Source organism: Lynx canadensis, chromosome E1 (assembly GCF_007474595.2).
Source record: "Lynx canadensis isolate LIC74 chromosome E1, mLynCan4.pri.v2, whole genome shotgun sequence".
Lineage (NCBI taxonomy): Eukaryota > Metazoa > Chordata > Mammalia > Carnivora > Felidae > Lynx > Lynx canadensis.
Window position 1 is genome coordinate 40,220,350 of NC_044316.2, and position 23,221 is coordinate 40,243,570.

General features: G+C 44.6%; 1 protein-coding gene across 1 annotated transcript in view; it reads right to left on the minus strand.

Annotated features, from left to right (window-relative positions):
* Positions 1 to 13,784, minus strand: part of STAT5B (signal transducer and activator of transcription 5B) — a 66,894-nt gene extending 53,110 nt beyond the window's left edge. Inside the window, exon 1 of the mRNA XM_030296794.1 lies at positions 13,639 to 13,784. The gene's annotated coding sequence lies outside the window, so the exon portion shown is untranslated. The remainder of the gene's footprint in view (positions 1 to 13,638) is intronic.
* Between the last annotated feature and the right edge of the window lie 9,437 nt (positions 13,785 to 23,221).

The following is a 23,221-nucleotide window of genomic DNA, read 5'->3' on the forward strand; positions in this document are numbered from 1 at the left end:
CATTAAGAGGATGGTACAGTAAATGCAAAAAACACACTCAGACTAAGAATCTGCACCACACTGTTGTCTATAAAAGAGAAAAACTAGAAACTTAAATATCTTTTTTTTTTTTTTTGAGAGAGAGAGAGAGAGAGAGAGAGAGAGAATGAGAATGCACGCAAGCAAGCAGGGGAGAGTCAGAGGGAGAGACAGAGAATCTCCAGCAGGCTCCATGACCAGCACAAAGCCTGACATGGGCTTGATCCCATGACCCTGTGATCATGGCCTGAGCCAAAATCAAGAGTCCAACACTTAACCAACTCAGCCACCCAGGTGTCCCCAACTTAAATATCCATGAATAGATATTAGTGGATTAACTAAATTATGCTGGGGCTATCCAATGGAATACAGACCTTTAAAATGTTGAAGTAGATTGATATTTATTGAGTTCCCGGGGGAAAATAAGTCCCTCTTGAGTCCCCAGGTAACAAGATCAGACTAGAGGTTTCTAAGTCAGTCCACATTTTATAAATTTAGATCATCTATCTCTTCTCCATATGTGCCCACCTCCACCACCTGTGTTAATGGAGGGCTGGTTGTTTGTTTATATTAGGGGCTTGTAACCTGAGTCCATGGACCTCTTGAAATGTATGCAAAATTTTATGTTTATGTATATTTTACTGGGAAGAGAGTCAATGGTTGCATTATGGTTGCATTAGAGTCTCAAAAGGTCCCCTAATCCCCAAATGGTTAAGAATCTCTAGCAAATATAGTTTAATGGGGTACCTTGTCTAATTTTGCCTTAAAAGCATATGTGATTATACAGTCCATTCATTTACCAGTCAACAAATATTCACTAAGTTTTATCCTGATTGGTAGCCCAATTACTGGAAAATTTTGGAATAAATTTCTTTACTCACTTTGGAAGTGTATTTATTTTTATTTATTTTATTTTAGAGAGAGAGAGAGTATGCATGAATGGGGGAGGGGGGGAGAGGGGGTGGGAGAGGAGGAGGGAGAGAGACAAATATACAGAGAGAATCCTAAACAGACTCTATGCTCAGCACAGAGCCTGATGCAGGGCTCGATCCCAAGACCCTGGGATTATGACCTGAGCTGAAATCAACAGTCAGACACTCAACTGACTGAGCTAGCTACTCCAGTCGCCCCAGAAGTGTTTTTAAATACACAGATGTACACAACCTCAAAAAGCCCTCTGTGGGAATGCAAACTGGTGCAGCCACTCTGGAAAACAGTATGGAGGTTCCTCAAAAAATTAAAAATAGAACTACCCTACAACCCAGCAATTGCACTACTAGGCATTTATCCAAAGGATACAGGTGTGCTGTTTCGAAGGGGCACATGCACCTCAATGTTTACAGCAGCACTATCAACGATAGCCAAAGTGTGGAAAGAGCCCAAATGTCCATCGATGGATGAATGGATAAAGAAGACGTGGTATATATACATACAATGGAGTATTACTCAGCAATCAAAAGGAATGAAATCTTGCCATTTGCAACTACATGGATGGAACTGGAGGGTACTATGCTAAGTGAGATTAGTCTGAGAAAGACAAATATCATATGACTTCACTCATGAGGACTTTAAGATACAAAACAGATGAACATAAGAGAAGGGAAGTAAAAATAATATAAAAACAGGGAAGGGGACAAAACATAAGAGACTTAAATATAGAGAACAAACAGAGGGTTGTTAGAGGGGTTGTGGGAGGGGGGATGGGCTAAATGGGTAAGAAGCATTAAGGTATCTGCTCCTGAAATCATTGTTGCACCGTATGCTAACTTGGATGTAAATTAAAAAATAAATTATTGATTAAAAAAAAAGCCCTCTGGCAGCTAAGAGACAAAAAGCAGATTACAGAGTTTCAAACAAAATTATAATGTTAACTTCTGAAGGAAGTAATTTTTCTACAGACTTTTGAATCTTACATATATTTGAACTCCATTAAAGAGGTAACCATAAGACTTATAGACTTGGAAAAGAAATCTTTGTGAGGATAACCAAGCTCTCAAAATCAGACAAAGACTAGAACACAATCAAGTATCTAGCTCTAAATGAAGAAAGCAATGAATCATTTTGTATATTAATATTCAAATATATTCTACAATTGACTGATGCCATATTATAAAATATATATGCTAAATTTGAGGCCCCAAATTTATAGGATTTTCAAAATATCTCATGATTTGGTAAAAGTGATTCAGGTACATAAAAGAAGAAAGAGAATTATTCTAACTGGTCATAATAATATCATAGTGATAAAACAGATTACAGAGAAAATCAGCAATGATAAATGAACTGAAGCCAAAGGAAAACATAGTTTTGGGTTAAATAAGATTGATCACATTTTCAGGAGGCAGAGGATGTAAGAATAAGCAAAAAGGAACCATAATATCAACAGGATCTATTTATGAAGGCATATTGAGCAATATGTTTATGGTTTTATCTTTAATACACAAAAATATTTATTTGTCTTTATACATTTGAATTAACTACTTATGGATTTAGGTTTAAAACGCACTAAAAAGTACTATATGATTTCTTTTATGTTTTACTTTTCTCAAAACTGACTTAAAGTTCTGTCACAGCAAGTTCCATTATGATAAATTATGAGGCACAATCCAGGTGAAGTAAGATTTTTACCAAGTTGTATTATACATAAAGTAAGTAAGTTGGGGGCACCTGGCTGGCTCAGTTGGTAGAGTGTGCAACTCTTGAAATTGAGGTTGTGAGTTCAAGCCCCACGTTGGGTGTAGAGATTACTTTAAAAAAATTTTTTTTAATTAAAAAAAATTAAAAAATAAGTAGGTCATCTTCTAGGCTTATTATATATAAGCCTAGAATATATATATATACACATATATATGTATACATATATATATGTATACGTACGTACATGTATATGTGTATATATTGTACACATACATATATATGTATACTATATATACATATACACATACATACATATTGTATATACATACATACATATGTACATATATGTATACATAGTCTTAAAATCATATATAATCTTTAAAAATCATATATATGTGCATATATATGTACATATACAATCATATATAACCTTAAAAATTATATATATACATATATATAATTTTTTAAGATTGTAATATTATTTGCTGCAAAAGTGCTAAGACCTAAATACTTGTGCTCCAGAATTCTCCTAAAACATCAAGTTGTAACTTATTTTCATCTTTCTTCTTTAAACTTCTTAAAATGTTAAAATGCTTTTAAACACTAAATTTAATTACAAAGAAACTACTTAATGTGAATTTAATTAAGGCAGAACACAAGTCTCTTGTATTAGCAATGACATATACCCAAGAGAAAGTACCTTTCACTAGAGATTTCCTTTACCAGATACTCCCAAATGAACACATAATAAACATTTAGAGAAGTCATTAAGCATGACTAATGGAATTACAAGGACAAAAATCCATAAACCTAGCAATCTTTGTAGGTATCATCATGACAGAAAAAGCAACGCAAAAGCAAATACAGAAAATATACTGAAATAATACAACGTTTAGGGTCACCAGAACTTAAAATAAACTAGACCTAAATTTTTTTTTCAAATGTTGAAAAAAAACAAACACATCTTCAATATGAAATGAGTGGTAACTTAGTAGAGCTCATACACAGGTAAAGCAATATAATCTCTTTATCACATTTATAAAACAATATAATTCACCATCAGCTTATATATAAAAATATGGACCATTCCAAAGTATAGGAAATAACTCAGTCTTCAAGTCAAATTATTTTAACTCTGAAAACATTAAATGTAATTAGAATGATTTTAATACAGTTCTTCAATAAAAGATGTCATAAACCATACCAAATAAGTATACTAGGCCAAATATTTAACACAAACATCACAAACTACGTATTTTCTGCTCCTAAAAAGGAAATACTAACTGAAAATAATACAAGTTTCTCATTCTAAATCAACACACAAAATTCATTTTAAAAATAACTTTTTCCCCTAGCTTTATTGAGATATAACTGACATAAAACATCATGTAAGTTTACGGTACACAATGTAATAATGTGATACACATATATATTGCAAAATGATTGTCAAAATAAGGTTGGTTAACCGATCCAACACCTCACATAGTTACAACTTGTATATGTGTGCCTGTGTGGTAAGAACTTTTAAAAATCTCTCTTAGCAACTTTAAAATACACAATACAGTTAACTATAGCTGTACATTACATACTCAGAACTTACTCATCTTATAACTGGAAGTTTGTACCCTTTGGCCACTTTCACATAGTTCTCTGCCCCCTGCCTCTGGCAACCACCCATCTGCTTTTTTTTTTTTTTTTTTTATGAGTTTGATATTTTTAGATTCCACAGATCAGGGAGAACATACAGCATTTGTCTTTGTCTGACTTATTTCACTTAGCGTAATGTTCTCTACATTCATCCATGTTGTCATGAATGGCAATGAAAGATTTCCTTCTTTTTTTGTGGCCAAATAATATTCCATTATACATATTTCTCTCATATTTTCTTTACCATTCATTAAAACTAACATTTTTTCTTGACTACAAAGTATTCCCTGTTCATTATTGTTTATTACAGAAAAACGGGAAGATACTAGAAACCACACATACACACACTCAGAATCCTAGAACCCAGAATAATTTTTTAACGCCTACACTTTTTTCCAAGTACAACTTGTATGCGATTGTTTTGCAATTTGCCTTTTCATTTAGTAATATATTGTAAACTTTACCTAAGTCATTAAATATTGTTGTATAACATGACTTGAAATGGCTAAATAGTATTTCATTATATAAGATATCCTTCAATTTAGTTAATTAATCCTCTAATGCTGAACACTGTAGTTGTTTCCAATTTGTTGTTATTTTCAATAACACTACGAGGAACATCCTTATATAGTAATCTTTGCACATATTTCAGATTATGTTATCTAAATGGAACTGTTAGGTCAAAGGATATGTACACTTTTAAGGCTTTCAATACATGTATATATATCAAACTGCTCTTCAAAAAAAGCACCAATTTACATCTGACCAACGAATATGAAGGTACCAGTTTCTCCACATTCCCAAGCAACATGGCTTTTATTTCTTTGATATTTTTAGTTTTGTAAATCATGTCATTGTTTTTATTTGCATTTCTTGATCTCTAGTGCAGAACATAATTCTGTATGAACATTGACCATTTGTATCTCTTCTTTTTTCATTTTCTCTTTGGGAGATCATCTTTTTTCTTAATTTTTTTTATAGTATTTAAAAAATTTTTATTTTTGAAAGAGAGACAGACAGACAGACAGAGTGTGAGCTGGGGAGGGGCAGAGTGAGAGGGAGACAAAATTCCAAAGCAGGCTCCAGGCTCTGAGCTGTCAACACAGAGCTCAATGTGGGGCTCGAACTCACGAACCATGAGATGGTGACCTGAGCTGAAGTCGGACGCTCAACCGACTGAACCAACCAGGCATCCCAACTTTTTTTCTTACTTTTGGTATACAGTCTTTATATATAATAATATTAACTCATAACCTTTTGTCATATATGTTTACAGTGTTTTTCTTATTTTGTCATTTATCTTTGGCTTCTGGCATTTTTTTCATATAAGAAAGTTTTTAATATTTATGCACTTATGTATTTTTTTCCTTTCATGAGTTATTCCATAAAAGCCACAAGGTTGGTATTTCTTACGTTTGCCTTTTTCAAATTTACCAATAGAACAGGAACATAATGCTAAGTTCTTTTCAAACTAGATCTCTCACATTTGGGTAATAAAAATTCAAAACCATAAATTTTGACAATGTCACATTTCTAGGACAAAATTTAAAATGTGTGCTTAAGGTAATAACTTACTTAAGGACCCATTCCTTTCAAATTATGTGCTCTGCTCTGGTATTGCAAAATCAAGAAATCATGCTTCATCACCAACTCAGCATGTAAGTTGTAGCCATGTCATTCAGGAAGCCAAATATTTTCTATTTTGTTTTAATACCTTCAACAGTTAAGGAGGAAGGTAAATTTATACACATGACAATGAATTTAGTGTTTTAACTTGGTATTTAAACTCGTTACAAGATAAACTCATCCTTAAAATATGCTTAGGATATATATGTTTCAGGGTTTCCATATATCATTACAAAATGGAAACAGTAACAACAACACGAAAAGAAGGAATATGTGCGTTGCATCTCTAGGTATTAGACCTTCCATACCTTTTGGAATAAGGCTCTATTATGTCCAATTTTCACTATAATTCTCCCTCACTTTCTACCAGAAACAGATCATAAATTGTGAAAACATAAATCCACAAGGTGGATCGTCTCATTTTATAAAGAGCTGTATAATGCTGTAGATCTCTAGTTTGCTATTTTTCTCAAGCCTAAAAGATTACCAATATATTTTAGATACATGAAGCAAAACAAAAACATAGAATTAACATTATTTCTGAGAGAATGGTTTACCTAGTTCAAACTACAAATGACTGTATTATAGAATGCTGTATTACAAACCTGATAAATTCTAATTTTTAGTACTTTAACAGATTAAGGGCTCAACAGTTTCTATTTATAAATGTTACAATGACATTTGTGAATGTAGCTTATTTAAAACATTTTCCCCAGGTTGAATTTTTAAGTCCCATTCTTCATAAAAACATAACGATCTGCACAGGTTACAGGCTCTGAATTTTAGACAACACAAAATAGTTTTTTCACAAACTTTCTAATTTACTCTCACCTAAAGGCTGGAAAACCCCACTGAAGGTTTTTAAAAACTCATCAGACATAGAGAAAAAAAAAACTGCTTTAATTGTAGGATCTCACTGACACAAACATAAGGAAATTCTGAGTTATAGATACTTCACATTAAGCTTTTTCCACTGACATTGTAACTTCTGTCAACATTCAAAGAAAATTCAACCCTGGTCAAAGGTGACAGTTTGACAATCCTGGAAGACAACATCCTCTGTTTATTTGAACAAGTTTATACTCTCTGCTCAGGGAATTGAAGTTTTTCTCCTCCCTGACTTGACCTCTCAAATTCAAATCAGCACACTTTAGGGTAATAAATTTTGGCCCCAAAATTTAACTTTACAATCTACCTCCAAGGAAAAATGCTGAGACCATCACATATAAAATGGAATACATTTCTGAGACTAGTTTCCAATGGCCTTTGCATAGCTCTAAAACACAAAATAATTGCTTTGGTTGCCTTAAAAATTAACTTCCCAAATTAAAACTCTTTAGTCCTTCTCAGAAATCACAATTAGTAACTCTAAAAAGCTTCAATAAAACAGGAAGAGGGCTGCAAACCCCTTCAAAATAAAGTTGTAAATAAAATGAGCTGGATACTTGCATTTTCAGTCAACAAACACATGTTACATGCTAAACTGGCATAAATGATCCTTTTGTTTGTAATGAGAGGCCAAAGAGATAGCTTATAGCTCTTCTCCCATGATGTATATGGTGATGTTAGTGGAAGAACAACAAAGGAAATTTATAGTTAGAATTAAGACCTTCTCTGTTTTTACAGAATTTCCACTAGGATTATATACATTAGTTGGAAAAATACTTACAATTACCTTCATAAACTTTAAAAATTTCTAAATACATATAATTTTTTTTCTATTAAAAACAAACAAGAGTCCATTTGGGAACACAAATAAAGAAACAGAAGTCTCAAAGAAACCAAATGTCCTTTTGCAGTGCAGTGGTCAGGAACACAGTCCCTGGAATCAGCTCGGTCTGGGTCTGGATCCAGCTCTGCCATTATTACTAGCAATGTGACCTTGGACAAGTTACTCAACTTCTCTGTTGCCACTTCTTCATCTTTCATCTGAAAATAATACCCACCCTCTGAAGATCATGAGTTAAAACATGGCAAGAGCTTATAATAGTCTCTGCTTGGCACACTGTAAATGGACAATGTTAGGTATCATTTTTATTATCTTTCTACTTTTAAGTTTTAGACCTAATTTGAAGTACTTTTTAACTAATTTTCTGATCACTTTTTTTTTTTTCCAACGTTTTTATTTATTTTTGGGACAGAGAGAGACAGAGCATGAACGGGGGAGGGGCAGAGAGAGAGGGAGACACAGAATCGGAAACAGGCTCCAGGCTCTGAGCCATCAGCCCAGAGCCTGACGTGGGGCTCGAACTCCCGGACCGCGAGATCGTGACCTGGCTGAAGTCGGACGCTTAACCGACTGCGCCACCCAGGCGCCCCTCTGATCACTTTTTGAAAGAGGGCATAATTATTATATAGATAACTAGTACATCTTCCCAGATGAGCCCATGGTAGGTAGAGCTATAGCCCACAGTGGTAAATAGTTGTTTTTAATACAAACCATGGATGTGGCTGTTATTAGTAACTCTGGCTTGATCTCCCATATGCAGAAAAAAATCCCCTACAAGGGGAAAACAAGCAGTATTAGAAAATACTTGGGTTTGTCCTACACCATTGCAGGGTAAAGCCAAATTCACTTTACTAGCCTGATGGGCATTGAAAATATTAGTCATCGGAGCGCCTGGGTGGCTCAGTTGGTTAAACATCCGACTTTGGCTCAGGTCATGATCTCACGGTTCATGAGTTCGAGCCCTGTGTGGGGGGCTCTGTGCTGAGAGCTCAGAGCTTAGAGTCTGCTTTGGAATTTGTGTCTCCCTCTCTCTCTGCCTCTCTCTCTCTCTCTCTCTCTACCTCTCTCTCTCTCTCTCTGCCTCTCTCTCTCTCAAAAATAAATAAAACATAAAAAGAAGAAAAAAAAGAAAATATTAGTCATCAAATTAATCCCAACAATAACAATAATTGATTGGCTCATTGATGTATTTCCCCTTGTCTTCCCCAACCTTTCTCTAACTAGTCAGAAAGGAAAGTTTTCATATTTTCTGAGAATCTCATTACTGCTCTCAAACCATACTCTATATCTTAGTAGAATTTAAAAAATGAGTCAGCACAAGCACCTCAAAAAACTAGCAGTGCATAGAATGTGGAGATATTTCTCTTCATAACAGAAATCTGTAAAACATTTTTTTAAAAAAAGAGTTAGAGTGCCAAAAGCAATGGAAGAATAAATGGAGGGTGAGTGTCGGAATAGATCTTGCAAGCTAGCTTCCAAAAGATAAATGTTATGAATCAATATATGTATTTTTCATCTTAAAAGTATTATAATACATGGGAAATAGATGTAATTGTTACAAATAAATCCAGGGAAGAAAATATCCAGTGTGTGACAAATTATTACTCTCCTTTACTGAATATGGGGGGGGGGGAGGAGTGGGAGGTCAAGACACTCTGTATTAAACTCGACTACAAAGTGCACTATGCATAACTGTGCAACATGCTAATGCAGTACTGCCTTCAGTAATGTGATCCAAAATAAAATTTAGGAGAGATAAACTGTCCCTAAACTGCAAACATGTTTGAATCCCAATTTAATTAGGAGTCTATTTAGTCATTTATACTTCTTAGAATAAAGTTAGTTGAGGGTCAGGAAAAGGCCACTTGCTTTAATCACTGGAACAATACTATATGTACTTCTTTCAAGGATGTACTTCTCAAGGCTCCACATAACTTGTATTCCAACATTTATATTAAAGGTGACATACTATGTAAAAATTATCTGGGAGGGTCAAGGAAGAGTTTTATGGCTGAGGATGATTTCTCCTAAGTTCTACTACCATACCCTAAATTTGTCCTAATTCTTATTTAAATTCTCCATGACATTCTGTACGACTTAAGTTGGTCAGAAAAACTGCTATAGTCACTAGTTAATAGGCGGGTTCTATATTACATAAGCCCAAGGCAACCCCTCTTTAAAACTCTGACCTTCAAGACTCCACAGAACACATTTCAACTCTTAGTACTATACATTATGTAGGTACCTGGAAGGAAACGGATAGCTACAGCCCCATTTTTCTGTTCGTTGCACCTTTGTTGTAGTAAGAGTCCTTCAGTTGGGAAAAGATTCAGGAATGTCCTGCCTTCCCAACTGGGTATTTAGTCTGAGTTCGGTAAGGGAGTCATAAAGCAGTACAATGGACAAAGATAACCACATGGCATCTGGTGCTTTATATGTTTAAAATAAAAATGTGACACTACAAGAAAGTCAATATGTGGACCTAATTTTGAAAATACAAACAGGAAGCACCCCCACCCCAATATTACCATTAAAAAAAAAAAAAAAAAAAAGGAAACCAAACCTCAAAGATACCTTCCAAGGAAGTCATGGGTGTGACCAAAACTAACAAAAGTAATAAACGTCATCTAAAACCCTGAAAACACCAAAAGTGAGGGTATTTAACCACCTAAAAATCTAACTCCTGTAAAGTACTCCTCTCTTTGATCAGTAAAAATAGCATAGATTTACATACATAAAGTCTTCTCCAAACTAGCTTAAGTGTTTCAGTAACAGGATCATCATAAGAAGAAAACATCCAATGTCAATATTCTACTTAAAATAAAGACAGAATTATTAAAAATGAATATAATTTTTTTAAAAGTTTTTATCACTGTGATACTCATGACTTAAACGTACAGAAAACTGTCTGATCAATGGAAACTAGATTGTTAAATTTGACTTTCTTATTCCCAGAAATAAGCATAAAACTGTTGTGTTTCCAACATTGCAGGGGAAAAAATACTTCTGATTTTAGAACATTTCTATTAACAAAGCCAAGACTTAAAGAATTTTTTTTTTCCTTTAACCACTACACAAAATTGGGGACAGTGACACTTGAGAGCTAACTTTTCAAGATAATTTTTATTAAGTTCCGGAGTCAAAGTATTCTGCCACTTTATTATGAACTCACTAACCTGGAACTGTCAAATTAACTTGTTAAAAGAATGAGTTTCAAATACTCAAAACAAGTTAATAAAAACTGGAAGTTTTTTGCTTCCTTTTTTTGTAGGAATAATGCGGTAATCTACTACACTCTAATAGAAGGGGAAAAAATGTCTCACTTGGCAGGTAACACATCCAGAGATCTGTGAATACTTTTATGAGATACATACATGTTTACAGGGCAGTAGTAAGATTCCTTTGATTCTACCTTCAACCTGCAATCTAATCTTGCATGTGCTATTTACCTATTTATAACACATTCCTTTTACAAGACTGCTTCTATCACCTACCTACATAAAAACAAGCCAAATGAACCACCACACGCACGTTCATAAATATAAACCTAACACAAATCACAAATAACTTGAAAACCAACACTAACATAACTTGAAAAACTTGACATAAGTACCAAAAGAGCAATAATGACACCCTTTGCTAGTCTTGATGTGGTTTTTGTATATGTAAAGAACATTTTAAAAAATCAATTGAGAGCAAGCAAATGAAGATGAAATGAGAAGTTGGGGCACAATAGGAAGTGCTGACCAAAATATTTATGTTGTAACACTTCAAACAATGATAGCACTTCCCCCCCCCCCACCACCTTCTATCACATATATCACGGAGTACCCATTGAAGAAATACATCCACCTTAAATTTCTTAATACAATCCATATTAATATCCTGTTGGCAAAAACATGAATCCTGAAAAGGCCAGGACTAGGGAGAAGGTGGGATAATTTATTGAGTTGGATATACAGCAAAGATTTTATGTAGTTCAGCTCCAAGTTATGCAATAACCAAACTGCTAGTGATAGAAATCAACTTTTTTTTTTTTTTTTTGCTTCTGAGGTTTTGCTTTTTTGAAAAAAGATCTCTCCATTCCTTCCCTGTATCTCAACCAGGTGCTTGAAATTTTCATCTTCCAAAGACTACGGAACACAAGCAATCTACTAGATAACGCTTACCTGACCAAAGGTGTGGTGGTGTTTTAATTGAACGTGACAGACATCACAAATTGTCTCATGGTAAATTTTTCTTAAAATTGGCAGCCCCTTCTCCCATTTATACTATCAATTCTAACAACTGTAATCTTCCATGAGATGGAAATTGGTACCAAAACAAATAAAAAACCCAAAGCCTTGATATAAAGTCAGTCAATAGGATTCCACCATGTGAAATGATCAGAACTGATCCAATGTTCACGGTGTTACGACATAAAATTAGAAAAATGTGAAAGGTACACAAAATAAAATACATTGTTTTCTAACACCCATTAAATATAAACAATACAATATAAACAAATGAACCATAACAGAAGAATGTTGAAGAAAGAGGCAAAATTATATTATCTTCATCGAACAATAACAGAATTATTTGAGGTAATATACACAACAGCTGAAAGCTTATTATGGCCCAGGCAGCTATCCAACCACTTTGGAAACCTAAGATATCAGTGGATGATAAACATCATTTGAAGACTGAGAAAATGACATAAAGCTCAGTTTAATAATTTGGTGACACACGGCCCTTTCAAGGGGCATTTCCCAAGGACATTCCAGAGACAATTAATGGAACTGTATTTAGGCAAAAATCCACTACTCCACAGGGTTTTGGGCAGAGCACTGATCGAAGAGTCCTCAGACCGACATTTCAGTCCCAGGACGACTGAACAGCTGCGTGAACCGAGCAGATCACCTTCTCCATCTACCTGGGGCCTCAGTTTCCTCATTTGTACAATGAAAGAGAGCGCCATCATTGCCAGGGTCCTTTCCAGCTCTTAACATTCCATGACCCACTTAAAGGTCTGACAGGAGCATGGGGGACAAGAAGAAAAAGAACTGGGCATGGTTCTCCGGGAAAGAGAGGATCGCTATCTCTTTTTGCCTTTAACATTCTTGTGGTTTTCACTAATCTCATCTTCCTAAAAGCTGACACTTGTTTTTCTTCCTCGCCTTTTCCATCACTGCTGGCTACAAGTGTTTGCAAACGCCTCTTACTCCACACAAGTTCTTTCCTCTTTGATCAGCGTGACCATCTTGCCAGATTCCTTCAGCCTCAGACCAGCTTTTGTGACACCACGACTCCCCTTCCGACTCTCCATATCTACCCCGACACCAGGCGCACTTTTTTACTCTTTAGCCCTGGCTAGCAAAAAAAAAAAGGGGGGGGGGGGCACGCCACATCCCACCGCCACACGCACCAGCCCGGGCCTTGGAGGGTCCTGATGTGGGATCCCGCACCCCAGAGCCGTATGGAAACACTCGTATTTGTTGTCTTGACTCCTTATAAGGCACTGTTCCTCGAGGCTAGGCGAACACCTCCCACCCCACCGGGCACCCCCCGAGCTCATCCCACCCCCGGGAGTCGCAGATCCTTCTTTCGAAAAAGGAGAAAAAGCAAGGAGACGCCACCGGCTACTTGGCACTGCAACCCGGAGGTGTGAGGTGGCCCACAGCAGCCCCCTCCGCTGGCGGGGGTCGGCGCCGGGGCCCTTCACACGCCCACCCCGACACACGCGCCCGCACGGTCCCCACACTCCACACCCTCGGCCCGCCACCGCCGCGGCACGACGCCCGTCGCGCGCGCCCAGCGCCCTCGCCCCCTGAGCCCCCCGCCCCCGGCGCGCAGTCACCGAGGCCGCCTCCCGGCCCGCGGAGCGATGGCGGCGGCGCGGCCCTGCCGGGCGTCTGGGCGGCCGGGGCGCGGGGCCCCGCCCGGGCGGGCTCCCCGGCCTCGCTCTCCGGCCCCGAGCCCGGGAGTCGCCCCGCAGCTCCTACCTCGATCGGCCCCTCGGGCGCCAGCCGCCGCCGCCGCCCGCCCGCTCGCTCGCTCCCTCCCTCGGCCGGGCCGCCGCGCGTAGTCGCCTGCGCAGGGTCCCCGCCCGGGGTGACGGCTCCAGCCGCCGAGTCTCCTCACGCCGGGACCCGCGGGGGCGCGCGCGCCGCTCGCGCACCGAGGCCCGAGCGCGCCCCGCGCCGGCGCGCGCTGCTTCCTGGTTCCGCCCGGCGCGCGATCGCGAGCCCCGTGGTCCCTCGCACCCGGTCCGCGGCCGCCCTGGAAGGACCCGGAACCCCTCGGCGCGCCGGGCTGGGAGCCGAGGGGTTGGGGCGGGGGGGAGGCGCTGGCGCCACGCGCAGCCCCTTGTCGCTCAGACGGGTGGCGTCCCCTCTCGGCTCCCGAGCCGGGTTCCCCCCGGGCCACGAGCACATGCTGCTTTGTTTGGGTCGACTCGACCACCACGAGCAGGGCTCGGGCCAGACTGTTGTGGTCGCGTTGATTGGCACCCCCCTCCGCGGCCCGCCACCCGCCCTTCCCCCCGGCTGAGGCCCACGTTCCGGGTCCTATCCCTCCCAGGCCCAGGTCAGAAGTCCACCGCTGCCCCATCAATAATTATCCCGGGTTTGCTCCCTGGAGGGCGTTTCAGCCAGAACTGCCGCTTACCATCCGGGCGGAAAGCCTGAATGGACACAGCGGGAGTTTACACTCGCCAGAGTGTCCACTGTTCCAGAGTGAATGGGGGAGGGGGGGCGGCGGGGGGGAAGGGGCGTCTGACACCATCTCCTTCCCTGGGGACTTTTGCTCGCTCCCGCCAGTTAGAGCTTCGGGGAGGGACTGGCTGCGTTATCAAGAGAAGCAAGAATAAGCACCATCACCTTTGTAAGATCCAGGGAAAGGGGTCTCTGAGAGCCTTTTCCATGTAATGGGGAGGGGGTGTGGTATCTGAGAAGGCAGCCTGAGTCACCCACTCTCCTCTGGCTACATCTCTGGAGCTGGCCAACCGTTTCCCTGGCAACCCGCCAAGGGCCAGCACCAAAGCAAGGCATGTCAGATCTCCAGAAACCTAGCTGCAGGGGCAGAAGGAGAAGGACTCCATACACCCAGAGCTTCCCTTCCCTACAGTCTGCAAATCTTCATGTCCAGAGATGACCAAGATCTGCAAGGCCCCAAGTTCTCCCATAATCCTCCGTTGGCAGCTCTTCCCAGCAGCCTTCCCTTCCCCTCCAGAATAACACCAGCCACAAAGATCTTTGTGTCTGTAGCTGATCACAAAGTCCTTCTCCCCCACCCAGGCAACTGCTTCTATCCCACACTCTGGGCCAACACCTGGCACAGTGCTTTGCCCAGAGTTGGTGCAGGGCGTTTGGAGGCTGGAGCAGGAGGACAGGCTAGAGCAGGAAGCTGGATGGAAGCACCAGCACTGAGCATTCTGGCACCTCTCTGGCAGTCACTGTGCGAGATGTTTCAACACTTGAGCACACTGCATTTCTCTCGAAAGTTTTTGCACCTGCACGCGTGCTGTTCCTCTGCCTGGAATGTACCTCCTGCCTTCGGTGACAGTTGGTCCAGGCAGTGAGAACCTCTCTCCCCCTGTTTCCCTGATGTTCATGCCCCTATTATGGCACCTCTAGCGTTGAAGGACAATCTCTTGTTTATATGTCTCTCTACCCCTGCCAGCACACGATATCCCATGTACCTTTAAATCCACCCCCTGCCCAGCGCAGAGCAGACACCCAATAAACATTTGAGGAACAAACTCTCCACTCTAGGAATAGAAATGGAAACCAGGAGGATTGTGTAGTAATTAAGAGCAAAGAATCTAAAAGCAGACTTGCTGTCAACTCCTCGAGCTGTGTGATCTTAAGCAAGTTTTTGGCCTCAATTTCCTCATTGTAATGTGGTAATAGTAATAGGACTTACCTTGTAGCATTGTTGTAGGAATTAAGTGAGGTAATATGTGTATAGGGCTTCAAATGCCTTAAAGAACTATACAGCTGTTAACTACTATTACTGTTTTCAGTAAAGGCTAAGATTTACACCTCTCTTCCTAGGACTGGTCAGGTCTAGGACTGGATCCAGCTGCCTTGACAGATAGCCGCAGGGTGCCCTGGAGGGTGGGGCAGGTACACCTCTTTATTCCTTCGTCTCATAACCCATCTCTGACTGACCACTATGCACAAAGCTAGATCTGGCTGGCTGTGTGCACAGACACGAAGGACAGAACGTTCTGAGTGACTACCTCAGCAAAACAAGAACATTGTCAACCTGAGAGGAAGGAAGGTCTAACACCTACCTCTCCCTACTTGCCAATCCGGATGAGGTGAGAGCTTCTTCTCTTGGGCCTCAGGGACATAGTCCCCTACGTGGAGGAGACACCAGACTGAGACGTAACACAGAAGGAGTCCTAGAAAGAAAGAAACTGAACAGGAAGCTAGGATCCAGAAAGCCCTACAAAGAGCCCATATAGAAAGTTCTCAGAGACATACCCAGAGATGTAGTGACATCCACTGGAGAGAGAGTTGGTCATCTCTTAGCCAACCCTGTCCTGACCCAGGAGAGAACGACGCTTGGGGAGAGCCTGGAAGTCTGGTGGGTAGCCCTTGTCCATATGTCCAGCCTACTCTCAACCGGGGACTGACTTCAGCCTCCTTCCCTTGCTCTGGAGGACAAGCATGTGGCTACCACAGAAAACAGCTCCCTACTTCACACCTCCCTCAGCCCAGACTGCCCCCAGGGAGAACGTAGGCCAATTTCTGGAAACATCATTGAAACCACAGCCACAACCCCCTCTAGTTAGAGACCCATGCTCGTGTGGTTTCCTTCTCCGGAATGCTCTGAACCCTGGGAATCAGGCTGTCCCTGGGGAACCACCAGCCACACAGAAGGAAGGACCCTTGTGGGAACTTTTCTTTCATAGGGGCATGACTCCTCCTTATTAAGTCAATACAGGCATTGGACATTCAACGGACAGGAAGGCAGATCTCCAGGGCCTTAGAATAGAGATTTGTCACAGCCAGTGGTTCAGGAGAGGCTTTGTCAATGCCAGGGCTTACCTCTGCCAGAGCGTGGGCGGTGAAAGGAGCTGAGTTTTTCAGTTAGATCTGCTTCCAAATCCCAGCTCTGCCAACTTACCAGCTGTGTGACCTTAGTCAAAGTACTTCACTTCTCTGAGGGCCTCATTTTCCCTCCTGTGTGAGTCATGGGAAGTAAAGTATAATAGACATTTGCAAATGCATAGAATCTTTCTGGGATGCATACAAGACTGGAGTAATAGTGGTTGTTCCTGCAGAGGGGATCTAGGGGACAGGAAAGGAGAAAGACTAATTCCTCACCATTTTGAATCGTCTGAGTTTTATATCATGCGCTATACTACCTATTAAAATATTAGGAAGGGGCCCCTGGCTGGCTCAGTTGGAAAAGCATGCAACTCTTGATCTCGGGGTCATGAGTTCAAGCCCCATATTGGGTGTAGAGATTACCTAAATAAATAAAACTTAAAGAAATAACTAAAACATTAGGAAAATGAACTTTCTTTTAGTGAAGAAAGTGGAGAGACAATGTTTGTGAAAGTAACTAAGCGTCATGGCTGGCTTGCAGAAAAGGCATTCGATAAATGTGTGTTTCTCTTTCCTTCCTTCAGCCCAACCCCAGCCAGCTTGCTGGGCCAGGAGGGCCTGGGACGGGGGTGAGGTGAGGGTGGGGAGATGGGATGTGAGCAATGGAGGCGCAGGTCCTTAGACTCGCCTGGGGATTCTCACTTACTCTCTGTCTTGCCCTTGTGCACCTCACTTACCTGGGCTCCCTTCCAGCCAGAACTAAAGGGGTGGTTGCCTCTCTGGAAAGCCGAAGGGGCTCCCACCTGGCTTCTGGGACAGGGTCAGCCTTCCCTCTCCACCCAGAGCTCCAGGGCAATGTGCATTAACCGGAGATGGCAGGGCTGACACAGAGGAGAGAAGAGAGCGTCACCCCAGGCAATATCTTGCTGGCTCGCTGGGTAGGATTAAGAACTCAAGGGGCGCCTGGGTGGCTCAGTCGGTTAGGCGGCCGACTTCGGCTCAGGTCACAATCTCATGGTTCGTGGGTTCGAGCCCCGCATCGAGCTCTGTGCTGACAGCTCGGAGCCCGGGGCTTTCTTCGGATTCTGTGTCTCTCTGCCCCTCCCTGCTCATCTTCTGCCTCTCTCTCTCTCTCAAAAATAAATAAACTTAAAAAAAAAAAAAAAAGAAAAGAAAAGAACTCAAAAGTCAGCCCAGCACCAGACAAGGATAAGGCGGCGGCTGCTGCTGCCATGGGCAGGAAAGCAGGTCAAGTGGGACTAGAGCTGGCAGAGGCCAGGATGAGAGAGGAGAGAGCCTTCTGGGTGCTGTGGGTCAGGATGTGTGAAAGGGAAACAGGGGTCTGTACTAGTGTAAGGGAACCCCGGAGGTGTCGGAGCGTGGAGAAGCCCTGTCCTGTTTGAAGGAACTTCACTAAGCCAACAAATATCTGTGAAGCCTCTACTAGGAACCAAGCAGTGGAACACAGCCCTTTCAGCAACTAGTTAAGAGCCACAAGAAGCGGCCTGAGGTACAGGATTGAGAGCTGCAGGACAGCAGAGGAGAAAATGCCTATTACCTCCACTGGCCAGGGTCCCTGAACACCTCTTAGGTGCTCATCGCTGTGACTGACAATCCTTCACAGCAATCCTACGAGATGGGTCTTGCTGTTCCTCTTTTACAAAGGAGGTGGCTCGGCCCAGAGAGGCGGACTAACCTGCCCAAAGTCACACAGCAGAGCAGGCTTTGTACCAGGTCCAAAGCCTTTGCATTTTTCTCTACACCACACTGACCCCCATGAAAAGGGGGGAGGATGTTACCAGATGGCCAAGGGAGGATGGCATTCCAGGTAGGTGGAATGGCGGGGGCGGGGGGGGGGCATAGCTTGGAGTGAGAGAGGCCAGTGCACTAGGGGACTGCATGACTGGAGCAAGAGTAAAGGGAAGGCCCATGCGTAGGGTGGATTTCAGCACCAAAAGAAGAGCAGGCCAGTAGCCAGCGAGGCAGGGATGGAGCATTGGCCTGGACATCATTTGGGAGCCAATTTTGGAGGCTGGGAGCAGGGGAGTCGGCAGTGAAGATGTGGGTGGGTTTGTGACATAATACACCAGGGAACAATGAGAACCAGGGACAGGGAGAAAGGAAGCCCCTCTAGTCATAACTAAGGAAAGTGGCCAAGTGGTGGGGGTAGCAGGGAAGGAGTCCTCTCCCGAATGTCCCTCTGAGGGCTTGAGGTCGGCTACTGGGCTGGCTAAGGCACAGGAGATTTCTTGTTGGCCCGGAAGGAGGAGAAATGAGGTGAGAAGAGAGACCTGGTGGTCTTCGTGGAACAGGATGGGAGCCAGATTCCAGCCAGGGCTCTGCTCAAGACAGCTGGCAGCCCTGCTAGGGGACCCAGCTCTGTGCCCGCCTCTCCTCTCTCCACCCCCCAGGCTCCAGGGCTCCAGGACCCTTCTGTGTAGTGAGAAGGAACAGCAAAGGCTGGGCTCCATCCTGTTCTCCCGACTGGGGAGGAAATGTGTGCTAAGCACAGACGTCGAACCCCCTCTTCTCCTTGCCCCACAGGTGGCTCTCCCTGGGCAGGTGGCCCGGGCAGCTGGACAGGCTCTCCCTCCCACCCACCCAGTGAGTCCTGAACCCCTCCCGCCCCTATTCTCAGAAACAGAGCAGAGTCGCTGTGCCTCAGGCAGGATGGCCTTGTGTTCTCTGGTAACTTCACTGTAAACTGACTTCCCTGAAGAGGGGTAGAGGAGGAAGGGCAGACAGGCTTCACCCAGGACCCAGCAACTCCTTCCTCTCCCCCAGATTCACACAGAATTACTAACCCTCGTTCCTGCTATGTCTCCAGGGATGAGAATGGGAACAGCTGGGGACAGCATTTCTACAGGGAGGTACCAGGATATGGAGACGGGAGAGGCAGGGACAGTGGTCTTAGGGGTGCTGTATATGCTGAGTGTGGGCCTGTGCCCCCCCCCTTCCAGGAGCTTTGGGGGCGGGGCTGGAGAGAAAGCAGACAATCCCAGCAGAGGCAAGGTGGGAGTGGGGGTGGGGGCGGTGGGAGAAGCCGGAGGTTTAAGCCCAAGGCTTCAGCTCTCCTTCTGCCGGCACAGAGATACTTCCTGGAATGCCTCCAGCTTTCTTGGGAAGGCTCTTCACCCCCACCCTGCCTCCCCTCTGGCTCCCACAAGATGGGAACTCTCCTTGAAGAAGGGACTTGGAGCAGAGGAAACAAAGACATCTCTGTACCGCCTCCCTCCACCCCCAGGGCCAGTTAGGTCAAGGTGACCTTGATCTGTTCTCCCCAGGGAAGGGGGCATGAGCTCAGCCTTCTGGGCTAACCTTGTTTCCAAGGGCAGGCTAGAAACGGGACTCGGGATGACTCTTCCCTTCCTGCATAAACTTAAACCCATCTTCATATAACGCACAGGTCAACAGAGCAGGGGAACGGACTGGCATGGAGACGGTGTGCCTCACTCCGTGCCACAGAACCGTGATGGGCTAGCCCAGCCAAAGGAGACGTCCTCCCTCTGTGGCGTGTGCTGGGGTTGCCGGCAGCTGAGGAAGGCTATCCCGAGACCTCTCCGTGGGGCCGTCCACTTGGGTCCCGGTGTCAGCTGTACACTTACTGGCCAGACAGCTGTGGACAGGTCTCCTTTCTGGACTAATCCAAGGGGATGAATGTGACTCTGCCTCCCTTTGAGGTTGTTGCAAAGATCAGTACAACGATGTTTGCACGTCAACGTGCCACGATTCAGTTCAGGCTGTATGCGTGGTGTGCAAACTACAAACGAGGCTAGGGATTATCGTCATTCCTAATAATATTTTATGGTCAGTCTTCCTTTAGGGAATGTATTCCGTGTGATTTTTAAAAATCCTTCCTCACTGCCCATGTAATGCTATGTCTTGGAATTGGGAATGAGAGGCAATTAGCAGAGGCCTGGGATCCCAACTCAGTCCAGACCTTAGAAAGTTTCTGATCTTCCTGAACCCCATCCCGGAGGCCTCAGTTTTCTCCTCTATAGTCTGGGCCCCTAAAACCACTAGGGTGCTTTGTGGTGGGAAATAGCAGAGACCAAAGCAGAGGATTGAAAGCAAAAAGAAACCCCAAATTTGACATTTCCGGGTAGTTGTGTTATCCGGAGCCACGACCACAATCACCTCTGCCCCCAACCCAACTTTGACACCCTTCCCTCCTTCACTCCCTTGGGTGGCCTTTGCCCATCCTGGGAAAGCTCCAAAGCTCCTCCTCCTCCCCCACTGCTTTGCAAAGGGAGGACAGAGGCACAAGGAAATGGAGAGAAACCCAGACAGAATCAAAGAACCAGAGACAGAACAGACACCCAGAGAGAAAGAATCAAAAGGAGGAGAATCAAAAAGCAAGAGGAGGCAACATGCAGTGAAGGACATTGGGATTCAGGGCCTCAAAGGCAGAGGCCAAATGGGGAGAGAGTCAGAGTCGGTGGGGGGGGGAGAGGGGGGACAGCTGCAGCCACTGGACACAAGGTGGGGGCACAGCATGTGAGCTCACAGAAGGTGCTAGGGCATCTCCACTTAGGCCAACCCTTCCAGTTTTGCTCACTGGCACCTCAGTCCTGGTTTTTTAGGACCCAGGACCACCCTCCTTCCAGTCCAGCCCTGCCCAATCTAGCCAGATGTTTGGTGGGGGCAGCTGCCAGCTGGAGGAGCAGGCCCCTGCAGGCCCTGGGGAGCTGGCTGGACAGGCAGCTGCCTGGAAGTGGGCAGGCAGAGCTCCCACTCTGGATTTGGCACCCCAATAGCACCTTCTCCAGATGCCTAGAAGTGGGTGCATGGCAAGGGTGGTCATCTGTCCTCCAGATGTGGCTCAGAGGACTTGGAACCCAAGGAATCTCCTCCCAACAACTGGCTTACCCATCTTCTGGAAGCCAGAGGCTGGAGGGCACAGAGGCCAAGGTGGGCCCACCCTCCGTGTAGCAGTAGGTTTGGATCTGCCGCTAACAGGTTGTGTGACACTGACCGAGTCTCTTCCTCTCTCCAGCCTCTGTTTCCCCATTTGTAAAATCATCTTTACAGGTCTTCCCAGCTCTGACACTTGACTCTCATTCCAGGTGGTCTCCTAGCTCTGTGTGTCTGGCCCTCCTCTGCCAAATGAATCGGTCCGGAGGGAGGCAAGAAGCAGGCAGAGGCCATGTGCTTCCTCCTCCATGAGACTAAGAGGCTGCAGCCACACATGGAAACGTGTGTGTGAGACCCAGACATCCCAGCTTCTGCAGCTTGAAACTTGGCCTTTTCCCTGAAGTACAAAGAATGAAAGTGGAGGGGGGGAGGTTTACTGAGGGGCAAGAAGGTGGGGTGGGGGGGAGGAGGGAGGGAATGGAGAGAAAAGGGCAGATCCAAGAAGGCGTAGGGAGGGAGGGAGATAGATGAGAATGATTCCCTCCAGGACACATGGTCTTGGCCCAGCTGGGCCCTCCCTTGGTGCTGCCAGTGCCGGCTGCCAGGCCGAGGGGAGGCCCAGAGGAGAGGAAAGCTGGGCAAAGGTGATGGAAGGCTTCCAGCCCAGCCTTGCCCAACTCTGCAGGGGCTCTCAGGGAGGGGGCTGTGACCCATGCAAGGCTCAGGGAGGCTGTTCCCTGCTCTGGCAAGGCCTACAGGCAGTTGTGAGATTGTGAGGATTCAAAACAGCCCTCCCGGACTTCCCAAACCTTTCTGAAGGTAGGACCAACCTCAGATGTGACTGGGCGGGGTGAGCAGAGGGGCAGGATCATTTATGGATCACAGTCTGCCAACTAGGCCATATGCCCACTCTGTGACCCTGGGCAAGCCCCTTCCCCTCTCCCGACTTCCATTTCTTATCTGCCAAATTTGGGGGAGGGGTTCGAAACATATGACTGCCAAGGTTCTTTCCTGTTTCCACTGCAGGAGCGAGTGCAGGGTGGTGGGAGTAATGGAAGGAGGGGAGGGCAGGGCCCTGGTGGTGAGCCGCCTTCTCTGGAATCCCCAGTCTTTCCCCTCCCTACGGCTTTGCCGCTGAGGTCACAAAAAGCTGTGTCCCCAACCCACGTAAACACACATACACACGCACACCCACATTTACATTTACTTTTTAAATCTAGAGTCTCAAAAGATGACAAAGGCAGAGCCAGAAGGCATCTCCAGCTAGTCCACCCCTTCCCTCCTCCCTTTTTACAGGTGAGAAAACTGAGGCCCTGGTTTGGGATTTCCAGAGCCCGGGGTTTCCCGGCACTCCCACCCCCATCCCCGGCCACTCCAGAGCCTGCTGCCCGCCGGTCCGGGGCCGCCGGCTAGGGCTGCCTGGGACTCCCGGGGGACCCCGCCGTCGGGGCAGCCCCCAGGCGCGGCGCCGCCCAGCCTCGCCTCCAGGGGCCCGGCCGCGGCCGCCGCTGCGCACTCGCGGGGGAGCCAGCGACCGAGGGCGGAGGCAAGGAGGGAGCGACAGAGGCTGGGAGGGGTGTTGGCGAGAGCTCGCGCGCTGTGTATGGTCTATCGGAGGCAGCTGACCTTCGAGGAGGAAATCGCTGCTCTCTGCTCCTTCCTGTAGTAACAG